The sequence below is a fragment of the Lissotriton helveticus genome, chromosome 9, assembly GCF_964261635.1.
Source record: "Lissotriton helveticus chromosome 9, aLisHel1.1, whole genome shotgun sequence".
Classification (NCBI taxonomy): domain Eukaryota; kingdom Metazoa; phylum Chordata; class Amphibia; order Caudata; family Salamandridae; genus Lissotriton; species Lissotriton helveticus.
Window position 1 is genome coordinate 956,865,568 of NC_136070.1, and position 16,534 is coordinate 956,882,101.

Below are 16,534 nucleotides of genomic sequence, written 5' to 3' on the forward strand. Positions count from 1 at the left end.
GTAAAGAAGACACTGCAGGACAAGAATTGGGAGACTTCTTTAAGGGTTTTCTGCCGTTTTGGGGACCTATGGTTAACAGCAGGAACATAAGGCAATTTACGAGGGTGGTTGAATCCACCGTAGTTGAAACTGCCGGTGCCCTTAGTAACTTGACTGCTGAGCTCCAGTCGGATCGTCTTATGACCCTTCAGAACAGGGTCGCGTTAGACGTCATACTTGCAGACCAAGGTGGGGTATGTAAAGTGATCCAATCGAGTTGCTGTGTTTTCATTCCAGATAACGCTCCAACAGTGTACCAGGCCATTTCCAAACTACATAAGATCTCTGAATCTATTCATGTGGATAAAGGAGATTGGTCGTTGATGGGGTGGTTCTGAGAACTGTTATCCGCCTGGGGATGGAAGATTCTGATGGTCATTGGGATGATCTTAGCCATTCTTTTCCTGTTCTGTCTGTGCATACAGTGTGCTCCTGCTATATGTGGCCTCTGCGCTACATCGTGTGTAAGGAAACCTGTATCGAGGGACGAGCTAAGTAATAGGATGATGCTACAGCAACATCTCAATGAATTTCTGAATATAGACCTGGACTCAGATTAGCGTGAGTATAGGTTATTGCCTATGTAAGGGCAAAAGGAGCGTCTGTGGTACTGAAAATTCTGGACCCGTGTTATAAAAGTCGTCGTATCATGACGATTTTGGTATCAGCAGACCGAAAATGACTAGTATACCATACACAAACATTTTCGTCATATTCGAGTGACGAAATCACCCTGAATTCAGAGATTCCAACCTGAACCCTCGGGTTCCATTTTAGATACGGCAGCCATTTTGTGGTGCCCTCACATAGGCCGATGACTAAGGCCAAAAACGAGTCTGAAGGACACGTACACCTTTGCTGACTTCTATGTGACCTGGGAAAGCTGACTCCACTGCCTGAAGCCAAACCTGTTCGGTCAGTTCCTCTCCCAGTGGCCGATCGAGATTAGTATCAAGGCACAGCATGCCATAAACCTTTCATCGCACACAAACCACGCCTAATCTTACACACACCTGTCTCTGTTCCTTACTTTATGACCTGCTTTACGAGGAGGAGGTGCCGTATTTTATTAGGGGTCCATCGATATCTGATGAAAAATGTTGGGCCTTACCGGGTAATTGATTGTGGGCTGGACAAACTGAAAATAAGCTTGTCATCATGATTCTGTTTTTTTTTTGTAGTGAAAATATGTGAATGGTCGACTGTAAAATAAGGAATGTTTGCCTAAAGCATAATATTTTGTATAAAAGGGATGACTAGCTTTGTAAGTTTTAGCAGTCTCCTGAGAATATACACCGTGTTGTACTTCTAGGATACCTGTTACTGGCTGCAGCCAATAAACTCGATCTTTGACTTCACCAAGAAGACTCTGTGTTTCTGTAGTCTGAAACAGGAAGGGCTCGAAGTCTTAGGGTGTGGTCCCTGGCACCACTGGGTTCTGAAAAACCCAGTACTTCAGTTTGGGAACCACATGTGAGACTCCTTCTTCTTACTAGAAATTTAGAGTGAGCTCAGCAGACCACCTGACTCGAAGGTGGGTGTGCTGATGTACCTTTAATGAACACTATAACGTGGTAATCATTCTACGTTCTGTCTTAGTGGAATGTTGGTTTTCAAATGCTGAGTAGTTGGTTCCTGCTGATGTTGGGGGCTTGATGTGAATTAAAGAGCTACACAACTACAGATGATTTTCTGAAGTTATTTGTGGGGAAGTGCTTCCACAGTCGGATGATCCTCCTCTATTTTGGAAGAATTTCTTGAGGCCACAAGTACACCTGACTCCAGAGTCCAACACAGAGGAAATATTCTATCCTCGGTCTATGTCCATGCACAGCTCTAAGAGTGGTCTGCCAGTTCCTGCGTCCTTGATGAAACCAGAAACTTACCTAGAGCTGTAAGGCATCAAGTGTGCTCTCCTGTATGTTGGTGGACTTTGGTGCCTGTGGATCGGCACCAGAGCAGCACAGGACCCTTACCAAGTACAGCGGGGAGACTCCTCAACCTGTCTCAGCTCTATATAGCTGGGAAGCACGCAAATGTAGATTCTTTTGGTAGTGGCAGCATTTCAATCCATCTTGAAGCCCAAAGTCAGAAGTATTATTATTCTGGGCCTCAGGGGAAATGCAGTCTTTAGAGGCAGCCCCCTTGTGAGATTCTAAGGTCATATTTTAAAGAGCCATCCTTACATGTCTAAAAAAGTGCCATTTTAAGATTTTAGATTTCATGCGATTTAGCTACACCAGCCATTTTAGGTCCAGATTCTACACTATGGGAAGGCGAGCTAAGTAAGCCAAATGCCTGGCTGCGGCTCAGCTCTTGTCCCAGGGTACTAGCAAACCCAAAAGAAGCCAAGCCCAGTAATCCATGCAAGACCCCTCTGACGAATGCAATTTGTGTAAGACAAAAACTGCTAAAATGTAGGGGACCGGAGCAATGTCTAGAGAGTGCTTTTCTATTGAAATGTTTCTAAAGAAATTAAAGATCATATTAAATGACTGAACATGTCTGTCTGAAACCATGAAGAACTTCACTTGTCTCATTGAAGAGCTGCTACCCGATCAGCACTCTCTGTGGAATCTCAATGACCTCTTTATTATCCAAAACTTTTAATTGTTGTAATTGAGATCTTGAGCCTCTCCTGAAATAGTCCTGTGATACAAGTCGTCTAGACAAAAGGATTGTAAAGAAGCTATGCTCCAGTACAGAAACAAAGACAAGATGAGGAAGGAAACCATTGAATTAGATGCAAGCAAATGACATTGATGAGAAGGTCTTGCAATGGTAAGCAATGAGCTGACCTAAAGCCCACTGAAGAAATTTTATTAAATATATCAGGTGTTCGAAAGTGGACCATTCTGCATGAGAATGGGATTGGTTTCAAATGGTAAGTAATGGAGAGGCTCACCACCTCAATGGCTGCAATTAACTAATTAGTAAAAAGGAAGAGGTCTTGGAGTCCCCACAGTTTACTCCTTGGGTTACGGTGCTTAAAGAAGATGCCTGGAACTTGTGCTGCATGGCTTCAAAAAGACATGTTCTCCCATAGTTTTTGATCTTCAAGTGTATTGAACTCTGGATAATAATACTAATTCAATAAACAACTAAAGGCAAAGCATTGGCCTTTTCAGCTAAACAAAGAGAGAATGATATAACCTTACAGTGGCTGAACTGCACAAAGTGTTATCAAGAAAACTGGACTCAAATCCAAGCTTCTTTAATTTACCAGTGTGTGATCCATCAATTTACTTAACTGTGTATCATTTTTATTCACCAACCAAGTTAAGAGCCCACCAAAGTAATTAGGTTCAAGATCTTCTTCAAGATCTGTAGTACACAGCAAGCATTGGCAAACCCAATCAGTCTCGCCTTTTGGGGCCTATTGGCTTTGACAGTTATTTAAGTCAAGCTGCCAGTCCTTTGCACCATGGCTAAAGAATTTTAAAAAAAGCCTTTGATGCAGTTGAATAAGTCATTTTGTTGGCATGTCTACAAATTGATGCATGCTTTCTTTCTGTGGCTATGGAAGCAACACAGAGTTCCGGGGGTGAGGGGGTGGGCGGAAGCAACATGGGATGCGGAGGGGAGGGGTAAAGAAACATGGAGGACGCAAGTGGGTGGAGGAGAAGCAACCAGCGGAAGAGAAATTTAGATCAGGTGGCAGAGAAGAACATGGGTGAGCAGACAATGAGGTTAGCACAGGGATGGAGAGGAGAAGCAATGAGCGAGAGGGAAGGTCACGAGGGGAAGCAACAGAGAGGGAAGGGGTGAGGATGAAAATCAACGAGTGAGAGAACAATGTGGCGTGGGCAGGGAGATGCACACATACGAGAAAGCAATGGGGTGAAGTACACAAGGGCAACATGGAGGAGCTGGGGGAGAGGCACACGGATGACACAGAGCAACACAGGGTGCACAGGAAAGAAGTACACGAATAAGAAAAACTTGCACTCTCATTGAGCACTCAATCGAAAAGAAAAAGGTAGTACATAAAGTACTGAAGCCAGCTATATTAATGGTAAAGAGAAAATGCTCCATGGGATGGACGGACACAAAATTGACAAGCTGAGACACAAGTAAGAAACAGCCAATTGAGAGTGACCAGAAAGTCAACCAATGGTAAGAAGTGGGCCCCTTTAGGTTTTTGGTAAGCCCATAATATGTCTTGCAACATACAGTGCATGTGTTTTCTAGTAGGTGAGACCTTAAAACCTCACTTCTATATGGGTAATATAAAATGATCTTGCATCATATACAGTAACAACATAAACCATGTATACAATGAACATTTCAAACTGATGCATCTTGTGCAACTCGTAGTACGTCATCAGGCAATGGAGACATTCTTGAATGTTTGACGTTAAAAAAACAAAAATTTCATAAATGTCTCTTAATGCAGTGTTATAACAGAATTTACTTAATTGGAACATTCAGAAATGTTGAAATCTTTTTTTTATTTTTCATTTTAAAGATTCTTCATCATATTTTTTTTTCATTACATATGTTGCCTGATTTGCTCTAAGAATCTTTTGATGTGGAGGAGCGCCTTGAACTTTAACCACTGGGATGTATAAATATTCGATTCCTCTGCTGGCTTCTGAATGCGCACCTATGTTATGTTCTCATGTAAAACTTTAAATAAAGATAAATTTTAAAAAAAGAATGCTAAAAGAATCTTTTGATGGCTTAGTTCGTGCTTTGGCTCCTTGAGCCAAGCCAGACCGGCTCTACTCTCCTTGAATTTGCTGGCTTGTCCACTTCTATTCTACACTGTATTATGAGTATTAAGTTATTTGGAACAGAAACAACGTTCTCGCATGACTCACATCGTAAGAACATGAAGAAAACACAAGCGCTGATTTTAGCTACTAAAAAACAGCACTGTCTATCACAGAAAGAAGTGGAACAAAATAACACACCTTCGAGTGTGCAATCTAGAGTATAATTGCACCTGCAGGCAAATTAGCAGCTCCCAGGCACTTTTGTAACCCTTCTCCCACTCCACCCCTTCACTGCGTGCTCATTAACAAAATGCTGTATTTAACTAAATGTACACCTTTTTATGAAAAAATACAGTGTGCACGCATTATTTTCAGCCAAGATACACAGAATAGATGTACACATTTAGAAAAGGAAACCAAATTATGCTAATATGATAAATAAGTGTAATTTACCCATCAGGAATTTCGAATGATATTATGTGCCTATATGTTATATGTTAGTCTTTCTGAAAGAAAAGGATGGCTTTTACTATTGGATGGGTCGACAAACCCCGCTGTAGTCTTTGACTTGCTACCACTGTGTATGGTACTTTTCCTTATGCACCATTAAAATCCAAATCATGTCAACCTTTTACTCTATAATATATATATAGCTTTTCTGATTTAAACTACGGTAACACCCAAAAACAACTCCACAGCACTTCTTTTATTTACATCAGAAGGATGTATGGCTGATTTATCAGTTTGGCACTAAAACCTGTCACTCCATAAGAATCTTTGCATCAGGAATAGCCACGCTATCGGGTCCAAGATGGCCGCATAAGAGCTCGACTCCGTCGACCCCTTCCTCCAGCTGAACTATCCTGGCACTAATCCTGATATCTGACCCCACCACCTGACGGCTGAGCGGAAGCGATGCTCCCACCTGTGATCCTGGGCCACCTGCGACGTTTGGGCCGGAAGATACGCCGTCCGGCAATTGGGGGCCTACTCGCCTCCTGAACCGGGTGCTGGAGTGGGTGCTGTGCCCGGCACCAAAGTCGTCAACACCTGGTTCGAAAACCGGAAGTGGCAGGTCCGGCCCCGGAACTGATAAACTGACGGCCGGCGGCTGCGGAATGCTAGGCGGAATTTCAGAGGGGGGCTGAATCGTTCCGGTGGGGCCTCCTGCATCACGCGGTGAGCCCGATCCACCCGGACTTTGCGAGGAGCTAAGGGGAGAAGCGCAGCTCCGTGCCCCGGGTGGTGTGGGCGCGCTGCCTTTGGAGAATATCGGACCGGGACAGGGAGAGGAGAGGAGCCGCAACATACGGTGGGGGCAGAATACCTACTGCGGCCTTGGCGGGCCGCGGGTCGGCTGTGGCGGCCCCCGAGGCTGATGAAATCGGGCTGCACTGCCCCTCCCACACGGGGGGGCCGTACTGATGTAGGCTGAGATTTTGTGGCTATGGAGCATGGAGGGTCCTGAGGGCTCCGTGGTGGATTCGATTAATGAGCGGCTGGCAGCGGCTGAGGCGCCTGGCTGCCTGGAAGAGACCTCTGGTGCGCTTGGGCGACTGGGCCCGGTAAGGAATCCGGTCAAGTGTGCTTGGTCCCTGAAGAGGTGGTGAGGTGCCGTGGCGAGACTCTCTGGGTGGTGGCGGCTGCGGAGGAACACCCATAAATAATTGCCATCACGATGCTGGTGATACTGCTCTTGGGCCTCCAAGCATTGCGCCCCTGATGTGGAAGGCAGGAGGTTGCACGCGCCGTTTGACAGCGGGGTAACCACTGTGAAGCTTCCAGAGTGAGTGGCCCTGTGTGATTTATTATTTCAACCCCCCGCATTGCAGACTGTGGATAAGTGACACTGATGTGCTCCTGAGTTGCCTCGGCTGCTCTACTATTTTCGCACGCTGCCACTGTGGATTCCACAGAGGTTCTTCAAAGAGTTACGCACCCTAACGACGGATTTTCTGTGGGGCCACGGGAGGCGTCGGGTAGCCCTAGATACGCTGCAGAGGCCGAAAGTGGAAGGGGGACTAGCGGTTCCTAATTTCGAACTATATTATCTGGCGGCGCAGCTACAAATCCTTACACAGCATGTAGCGAAGGAGTTTAGGGGCCCTGTCCAGACCAGAGGAGGGGGCATACAGAGACATATCCTGTCTTATATTGTCATGCAGCAGAAACTCGAATTACGCGGTTTAACGTTAGAAGAACGGACCCTGCGTTTATGCTGGAACAGAAGCCAGAAGCGGGCAGGGACATGGACTGGGAGGATCTGGGACTCCATGTGGTGGGTGACTTATATGCTGATGGTGAATTACTACCATTCCGGACGATGCCGGAACTTTTCGGCCTCCCAGATGGTGGTTTCCTCCTGCATGCGGCCGTAACAACGGCAATACGCAAACACTGGAGAACTGGACAGGCAGAGCCCAGCACGACCATGGCCTGCCAGTATGTGGTAATGGCGGCGGGCACATTCAAGGCGGTCACCTGCCTTCATTCCCGAATGCTGAATGAGGGCTTAGAACCACTTACAGTATTGAAGCTGAAATGGGAAGAGAGCATAGGAAAACCCATACCGGATGCGACCTGGGGCCACATACTAAGGAGAACTTGGAAGGGGAGCAGGAATGCTCGGTTTCAGTTGGTACACTTTTTTGTAGTGCATAGGGCCTACCTTACCCCGGGGAAGATTAAGAGGCACTTCCAGATTCAAGGGGCGGCATGCCCTAGATGCCTGGCACCTGATGTGGAGCTAGACCACATGTTGTGGAGCTGTCCGATGTTGGGGACCTACTGGACAGAGGTGGGGGAACTCCTTAAGGTAGTCACAGATCGACAAGTGGAATTTGACATGGCGACCTGTTTGCTGCTTTGGTTTCCCCACATGGCGAGAACGAAAATCACTAGCAAATTTATAGACCTGGGCCTCATTTTAGCACAAAGTGAAATCACCTGGCACTGGAAATCACGAGAGGGCCCATCCAGCAGGCGGTGGACAAGTTAACTACAGAAATGGGCCAGTAGTGAAAGTACGGTTAGGCTTCAGCAGGCCACTCGAACGGCCAATGAGAAGAGTATGGAGATGGCGAGGGCATGGGAGGGGCTAGTGCAAGCGCTGAAAGAGTATCTGTTGGCGGACGAAGACAGGGATGAGGGATCCTTATAAAGTTTCGTGAGGCACATTTGGGAATTTTGACACCCGGATCTCTTCTTAATATGGATACATATCCTTACGATGAGGCCCACACCAACAGCAAACAGAGGGAGGGAGGTGGGAGGGGGAATCAGGTATCTTTTTATAAGTGCAATTGTGGAGACGGATGACAGTGGGGGTACAGAAAAGCAGATAATGGTCTTTTAACTACCTGATAATGATGACTTCCTTGCATGGTTTCTTTCTCCTATCTTTCTTCTGTCTCTGCCATCTTATAGATGACGCCGCCCGACCTCCGAGTTGTGGGCTAAAGGGCTGTGTAATGTTTCAAGTAAGCTCTATTGACAGTTGATGCCAGAGACCAATGTACTGAAATGATTACATGTATACCCCATGAATCTGCAATAAAAATATAGTTTACTGAGGGGGCGTGGCTAGCAACCAGCTAAGATGGCCGCAGAATAACGGAGCTCTGTGACTGAAGAGCCCTCTCGCCATAAATCCGCCCACATATCCGCAACACTGCAATTCCCACTCCGTGCTACCTGTTAGAGCTCCTTCTCCGGTGCGCAACGAGCCGACCCTGCCTCCGATAGACGACAGACTCAAGAAGGTACAGCGAGGTGTGCCCTGCGGCCTCTCTACGCGCCTGAAGCCGGGGACTGAAGTGAGGAGCGGGCCCGGCCAGGCAAGTTCACTGCAGCGTGGGTGGGCGTGTGGGGCGCACGGGTGAGCCCCGGAGATTTAATCCCACACAATAACCGGAATCTCTGTAAACCCGGTGCGGCATCCGGCTGTCACAGTGCGGCCCCTGCAACGGCAACGCGCCAGTAGAGAGGGAGAAACGCCGGCGATCGCGGACCTGCAGAGGGGGGCCTCCTACGACCGTTGCCGGTCACTGCGCCTGAGCGTCTCTTTCAACCGCGCAGCTCCCCAACCAGACTACGGGCTCACAGGCCGCCACAGCGCACCGGATAATAGCGACAAGGCACACCACAGGGTTACGAGGCGCAAAGACACGCACCAATCATTCGGCCCAGCCGGCCCAAGGTCCAACCTGACTGCTGACAGTGCCCTGTACAGATCTAAGTCTCCCACACTGAATCATACGGCGGTGGGGAACCCGGCTCAGACAGCGCAATTCACGACAGCTCCTGCAACCAGCGGCGTTCAACCACTCTCCTGCAGAGCGCAAACGCCCTGCTCTGCCCACACGGGACCCGCTGCCCCACCGAGTCACGGAACCAACTAAGGGCGCATCCTAAACCTACTCAGCGAGGCATATCCTCTGAGACACGAAATGAGTGGCAGGGGGACACGGGGCCAACAGACACTGAAGCTAGACAAATTCGCCTACACCAAAGACCCGCCGGACAACCCAAGAGGGGACGCACAGCAAACGTCACCCCAGCCAGTTGGAGCCTCAAATGACACTGATAAGGTCACCCTGCAGGACGCGATGGCTACCCTGAAAGTGATGCAATCCTCAATGGGCACCATATCGACGGACGTGTCCCTGATAAGGGCTGACTTAGCAAAGTTGTCTGATCGACTCGGAGAAGTGGAAAAGACCACTACAGGATTAGTAGGGGACACATCTGACCTACAACGTAGGGTTCTACAACTAGATAAGGATAATACCGCAATGAGGGCCAAACTGGACGATCAAGAAGGACGCTCTCGGCGCAATAACGTCCGCCTGATAGGTGTGCCAGAGACGGAGGGCGGCCCAGCCCTGGACCTATACATAGAGGACCTAATACAAAACCAGCTCAAACCCAGGGGTCTGTCCAACTATTTCTCCGTGGAACGGGCCCACCGAGTACCCGGAGGAAAGGCTAAACCGGGAGCTCCACCTCGCCCAATTTTGGCGTGCATCTTCAATTTCAGAGACCGGGACGCCATCTTACAGGCAGCTCGAACGCGCCCGCCGCTCAAAATTGACAATTCGGAAATTAACTTTTATCCGGATTACACAGCAGCAGTGGCCCAACAAAGGAGGGGCTTCACAGATGTGAAAAAAGAAATGCGGGCTCGTGAACTCAAATACTCAATGATCTTCCCTGCAAAACTCCGCGTCGAATCGGAAGGGAAAACCTGGTTTTTTGAATCTCCGCGAGAAGCCCAGGATTGGCTCGAGGGCTGGAGACCGGCTAGAGGACCCAAGAATCGCGACCCCAGGCGGAATATCGACAACAGGAGCCCACGGATGACCAACGAAACCGAGTAGACAGGGGTCGACCCACAGCAAACGCTGCAATGTGCTCACCACTTCACACAGTGACTACAGGTTAATTGACTTCATACTCCGAGCACGATCACCGACAAACTAAGGGACTGCCAACGGCTGAAGAACTACTTGGTCGTAATCATACTTGTCGGACTTGGTAAGATTTGAAACACAGATGAGTGACGTCATGCAGGTAAGAAACCCTAATCTAAAAAGACATTGCATGACATTCCCAGAGAGGGGGACTCGAAACAGATCACAGAAGTCTCACCCCCACGAACACTGCTCAAAAGTTGGGACTTTAAGCACTCTGCTCAGTTGGGGAGGTGGAAGGTTCTTTGTCCACCGGGCAGGGAGGCAGGGAGGGGGGCATGGGGTTTACACATGATGTATTTGTTATGTTCTTGTTCTATGTTCATGGCTTGGATAGCTCACGCAAGTGTACGTGCAAAACTCACTATGGTTTTACTGCGCTCATTTAGACACATGGCCGCAACCAAGACCAGCTTGCGACATACATTCACCACTCGCTCTAGGCGTTTCACCCACCTCACGGAACGATGGCCAGGCACCCAGATTCCCTCCCCGGGCATCGGCTTGCCATCGACCTTGACACAGACATACTCCGTACTTTTACGGACACACCTGCTCATTAGACACTATGGGAGATACCGATTTACTGGATCCTAATTCCCAATCACATAAATTGACCTCCCCCCGCTGACAGTTATCTCCTGGAATGTGAACGGACTGGGACATAAAATTAAACGGGGGCTGGTCCTACAATACTTAAAATGGAGTGCGCCCACGATAGTCCTTCTACAAGAAACGCACCTGACGGGTACAACTAGCCAGGCACTGAACCGATGGGGCTTTAAAATGGTCGTACACGCTGAGTTTTCCTCCGGCTCCCGAGGAGCCGGAATCCTCGTCAATAAGAATGCACCATTGATAATCAAACACACTTGGGCAGACGACCAAGGACGCTTTGCGGCAGTTACATGTCAATGGGAAGGGCGGGATTACAATATTCTCACGGTATATGTCCCTCCATCACTACATCAAGGAACATTTCAGGATCTAGGGAAACTACTTCTAGAACTACCGGAGGGGAACCTAATCATTGGGGGTGATTTTAATGCTGTACTTAACGCAGCAATAGACCGCCAGCCTCCCCGAGAACAGTCTAGGCCCTGCCACCTCTTTAAAGAATTTCAGGACGCAATGGGGCTGGTAGATATGTGGAGGATTAAACACCCAACTGACCACTACTACACGTTCCACTCGGGAGCACACAACAGTCTCTCCCGAATAGATTATATACTGACACTAGCAATACCCCCTGAAATGATACTCTCCATAGAACATCTACCGAGAGGGATATCAGACCACTCCCCAGTACAGCTGGAATACACCACACAGCCCGCGAGGCGACAGAGAATCTACCCAATTTACGTGGGATATTTGAAAAATCACACAATCGCTAAAGCATTAAACACTGCAACCACGCACTACTTCGAAGAAAACTTGTCATCAGTTGAATCCCCGTCAATCCTCTGGGAAGCATATAAAACGGTCATTAGAGGACAAGCCATCTCCACTATTACGAGACATAAAAGGACCCAAAGGGAGACCATTGAAGAATTGGAAGCAGCCGTCCTTGCGGCGGAACTAGCTCACACCACAGATGCCACAGCGCGAACACTCACCCTAACCTCCCGCGAATACAGGGCATATGCAGAAGAGATGGCCAAACTTAGACACACTGACACCCTACATAGAATCTATGAGCTTGGAGATAAAACCGGGAAAATGCAAGCCTGGCTTGAGAAGAAAGACAGAACGGACAGGTGGATAGCCCAGCTTACACTCTCTGATGGTACACACAATACCTCCCCCCAAAGCATAGTCGAAGAACTAGCCTCCTATTACGAACAGGTATACACTGCCCTTGGCAGGGTGACAGAAGACGACAGTACAAGATTCCTACATGACATACCACTTATAACTCTATCCCAAGAGGACGCCCAAACCCTAGAGGATGACCTAACGGTAGAGGAATTGGGGAAGGCACCAGCAGCCCTACACACAGGCAAAGCAATGGGGCCGAACGGCCTACCGGTAGAACTATATAAAGCGATGGCCCGACAACTCCTCCCTAACATGCTCCCCATGTATAATGACTGCCTAAAGCAAGTTATCTTGACAGAGGATCAGCGATTAGCCACTATTGTCGCTATCCATAAACCTGGTAAACCACCTGACCAAACGTCTTCATATCGTCCGATCTCACTAATGAACACAGACGCCAAAGTTTTGGCGAAACTATTGGCACTACGACTACAACCACACCTCACTACCTTAATACACCCGGACCAATCGGGCTTCATGCCCGGAAGGAATACGTCACTCAACCTACGACGTCTTAATGGCGTGCTTCACCGTATCCCACTACTACGAGAAGACGCGGCCATCCTGTCTGGCCCTTTCTTTTTGCAGTGCTCCGGAAGATGGGTTTTGGCCCCAAATTTTGTAATTGGATTAAATTGCTCTATACAGCCCCCTTAGCCCAGGTAGTTGCCAATGGCCACACTTCACGTACGATTACACTGGGTCGCGGTACAAGACAAGGGTGCCCGCTGTCCCCGCTCTTATTCGCGCTCATATTAGAACCATTAGCGGTGATAATACGCACGGAACCGCTGATCCGTGGGAGCCGGACTGGGAGGACCGTATATCCCTCTACGCCGATGACGTACTGATTTATTTAATGTCCCCAACTACATCCCTGATCACCCTACTAGCCGTCCTTGAGAAATATAGAGAAGTATCAGGCTACACGATTAACTGGACAAAGTCGCTCCTATACATACTGCACGGTCAAACGCCCACACTACCTCCCGTATGCACGGTACAGACAGTGACCAGGGGGTTTCGATACCTCGGAATCTATGTCACACCAAAAGACTCAATTTTTATGGAAGAAAATTTATCAAAACCCCTACAGAGGCTCAAAGCGGATGTGAAACATTGGCGCACCCTCCCGCAGACACTGTTGGGAAGGGCAGCACTCTTTAAAATGCTTTCGCTTCCGCGATTTCTCTACGCACTACAAAATACACCTTTTCTGATCCCACCCACATATTTCAAAGCAATAGACGCAGAAATCTCCTCATTGTTATGGGACGGAAAACCAGCTCGTATAGCCCATGCCAAACTTATCCGCAGCTAGTATGACGGAGGGATCGCACTACCAAGTGTTAAACTATACTACTGGGCCGCTCAGCTAACAGTCATCAATCAGTGGCTTCACACTCCACAACATGATCCAGCCTACAGCCTAGACAGAACTATCCTCCCCACAGACAAACTGATGAAAGCCCTATACACCAACAAACGAAGGCATACGCTCACGGGCCCGACGGGCCATACTGTCAGGATATGGCACACAGCTCAGAGAGCCCTAGGGTGGGAGGGGGTACTCACGCTTGCCACCCCGCTTTGGGACACACGGAGCCTTGGTACCTTGGCTAACACTAAAGGTTTTAGGCAGTGGGATCTAATCGGGATTTCCAAGATAGGGGATATGTGGAGCCGGGGAGCAATCACCACATTCGAAGCCTTGAAAGAAAATACGGGATGGCAGATACTGAGCTCTATCGCTATACACAAATCCGACATGCGTTACAGGGGGCCATCCCAATAGGTACCACACTGGCCGACTCCTCCCCCTTGGAAGATAGGCTCCTAACTGAACATCTCCATAAGAAAGCAATATCCCTCACATATCGTAAACTGCTAAACAACCTTCAAGACCCCACGGTAGTACTTCGGAGCAAATGGGAGGCAGAACTAAGGGATATAGATGATGAGGACTGGCTATATGCACTGGCTTCTGCGAGAGACGCCTCAATCCCATCCCGGTTAAAACTTGTACAACTAAAGATACTACATAGAGTATATTATCCACGCACCCTTTTACACAAACTGGGACATATTCCAGAGCCTGACTGCCTGAGAGGTGTGGTCTCCAGGGAACGTTCTACCACATACTGTGGGATTGTCCTAAAATACAAACATATTGGGCACAAGTCATGTCGGAGATCTCGGAAGCAAGTGGGGTAGAACTACAACCAGAACCTAGGTGCTGCATATTAAATATTTGGTCGCCCACAGATCTTAATAGAGGGCTGCAGACATGGGCTACACTAGGCATGGCTCTGGCAAAACGGAATATTGCTAGAAAATGGGGGTCCAACCTAATACCTTCAAGAACACAATGGGGGAATGATGTGGATGCGGCGATGGTGGCAGAAAGGGCGGTCTATGTACACAGAGGATGCCCCAAAAAATGGTCCAAAATATGGGGGAAATGGAATGAATACCGAGATAATATATGTGAACCCCCGCAAGAATTGTCTGAACCTGAAACAAGCCCATAGGATGGAATACAAACTATGCTGTCTAATGTATTGCTGTTGAGTCCCCTGGGGGGGAGGAAACCTGAATGAAATGGAATGCGAATGTATTACTGATGTACTTGTTTGTTGACGAACTACTTACAGATGCGTACTACGTAAAAGGGTACCACTTAATGGTACTAACATTTGAGGGCCCTCGTATATCATGAGAACACCTATATACTGCTGTCTACTATAGAGCGAGAAACGATTTAAAGTAATGATCCTTGTTACGAATAATAACTTTTTGTATGTATATAAGGATGAATACACTAACCTATGTATGTATTGCTGTACTGCTAAAAAGGCAATAAAAACTGTTTAAAAAAAAAAAAATATATATATATATATAGTTTACTGATGTGCTCCTGAGACTGGGGTTGTGGGCCCTCGTTGTGGTGGACCGGCCATCGCCTTGTTGAGGTACCTGCATTGGTGCTGGAGTCATTGGGGTGACCGCCTGTGTCCCTGCTTGTTGACTGAGGTGTGTAGACGTTTGCTGGCCTCGGATATCTGGATCTTGGCTGAGCTGTATATGGGCACGGGGCAGCTGGAAGACAGGCGGTATGCCCTAGGATCCCAGACCCCAGGAGAATTATCGAGATCCATGGATCGGAACGGCGAGTAGACAACGCCCGGATGGCGACCAAGCCGGACACTAACAAGGCCTTGCCCAGATCCTCTAAGGGGTCGAAACATATTCAGTCTAACAAGCTAGACTGCTACACGATGCCTAAAGGCTCCCCTACAGACTTGAAAAGGGCCCAGTCGGCAAGCGAGACTCCCTGGGCTCTCCCGCTGAACCAACGCTCACAAAGTCAGTATTTTTAAAAATTCTGTGTCACTTAAATACTTGTTGTTTTTAAATACTCACTCTTTCAGGGAAACAAGTTGTCCTAAGCAGCCGAGTTATCGCTGTTGCGGCACCGCTATCCCTAACACTCCTTGGCGCCATCTCGCTAAGACCGGAGGCCATGCCCCCTTTCGAGGCCAGGCCCCCCTGCCAACCACTACTTAAGATGCCGATTCAGGGCGCCGGGTAAATCATTGGTTGTTGTGCTCTTGAGGCGGAAGCCGGGAGCGAGTCACTATTTTTAAAAATTCTGTGTCACTTAAATACTTGTTGTTTTTAAATACTCACTCTTTCAGGGAAACAAGTTGTCCTAAGCAGCCGAGTTATCGCTGTTGCGGCACCGCTATCCCTAACACTCCTTGGCGCCATCTCGCTAAGACTGGAGGCCACGCCCCCTTTCGAGGCCACGCCCCCCTGCCAACCACTACTTAAGACGCCGATTCAGGGCGCCGGGTAAATCAATGGTTGTTGTGCTCTTGAGGCGGAAGCCGGGAGCGAGTCACTATTTTTAAAATTCTGTGTCACTTAAATACTTGTTGTTTTTAAATACTCACTCTTTCAGGGAAGCAAGTTGTCCTAAGCAGCCGAGTTATCGCTGTTGCGGCACCGCTATCCCTAACACTCCTTGGCGCCACCTCGCTAAGACCTGAGGCCACGCCCCCTTTCGAGGCCACGCCCCCACGGTCCTTACCTGAAGCTGCATAAATTATGTGCATATTCCGTATGCGCAGCGGACGAGCGCAGCGGGCGCGACGTTTGCGCGCCGAAGGCGTGCCAAAGGTAAGCCCGTCCGCGACCGCACGAGGCCAGAGGCCATTCCCCCTGCCCATTCATCGAGCCAGACCATCACCTATAGCTCGCACTCCCTACGGCAATTATACCAACTACCTGAGCCACCCTGTCTACACGCATGGGATTCTTCAATAAAACATCCTGCATGCAGTAACTGCGGCTTTCATTTTGCCCCTCACCCCCCTATGAAACCCACAACATACTCCATGCTTCTGCTCAATTGCCGTTCACTTCCCAAACACTCCATGGAAATTTACCTAATGCTAGAGGAAATAAACCCAGACATCCTCTTTG

The 16,534-nt window shown here is 48.4% G+C and overlaps 1 protein-coding gene across 5 annotated transcripts in view; it reads right to left on the reverse strand.

Moving 5' to 3' along the window:
• LOC144782081 (cadherin-related family member 4-like) overlaps positions 1–16,534 on the reverse strand; it is a 359,291-nt gene that overhangs the window by 236,971 nt on the left and 105,786 nt on the right. Inside the window, exon 1 of one of the 5 annotated variants that reach the window (XM_078661233.1) lies at positions 5,683–5,810. The exons of the other annotated variants lie outside the window; for them this stretch is intronic. The gene's annotated coding sequence lies outside the window, so the exon portion shown is untranslated. Of the gene's footprint in view, positions 1–5,682; positions 5,811–16,534 lie in introns of those variants that run through there. 5 annotated transcript variants of the gene reach the window in all.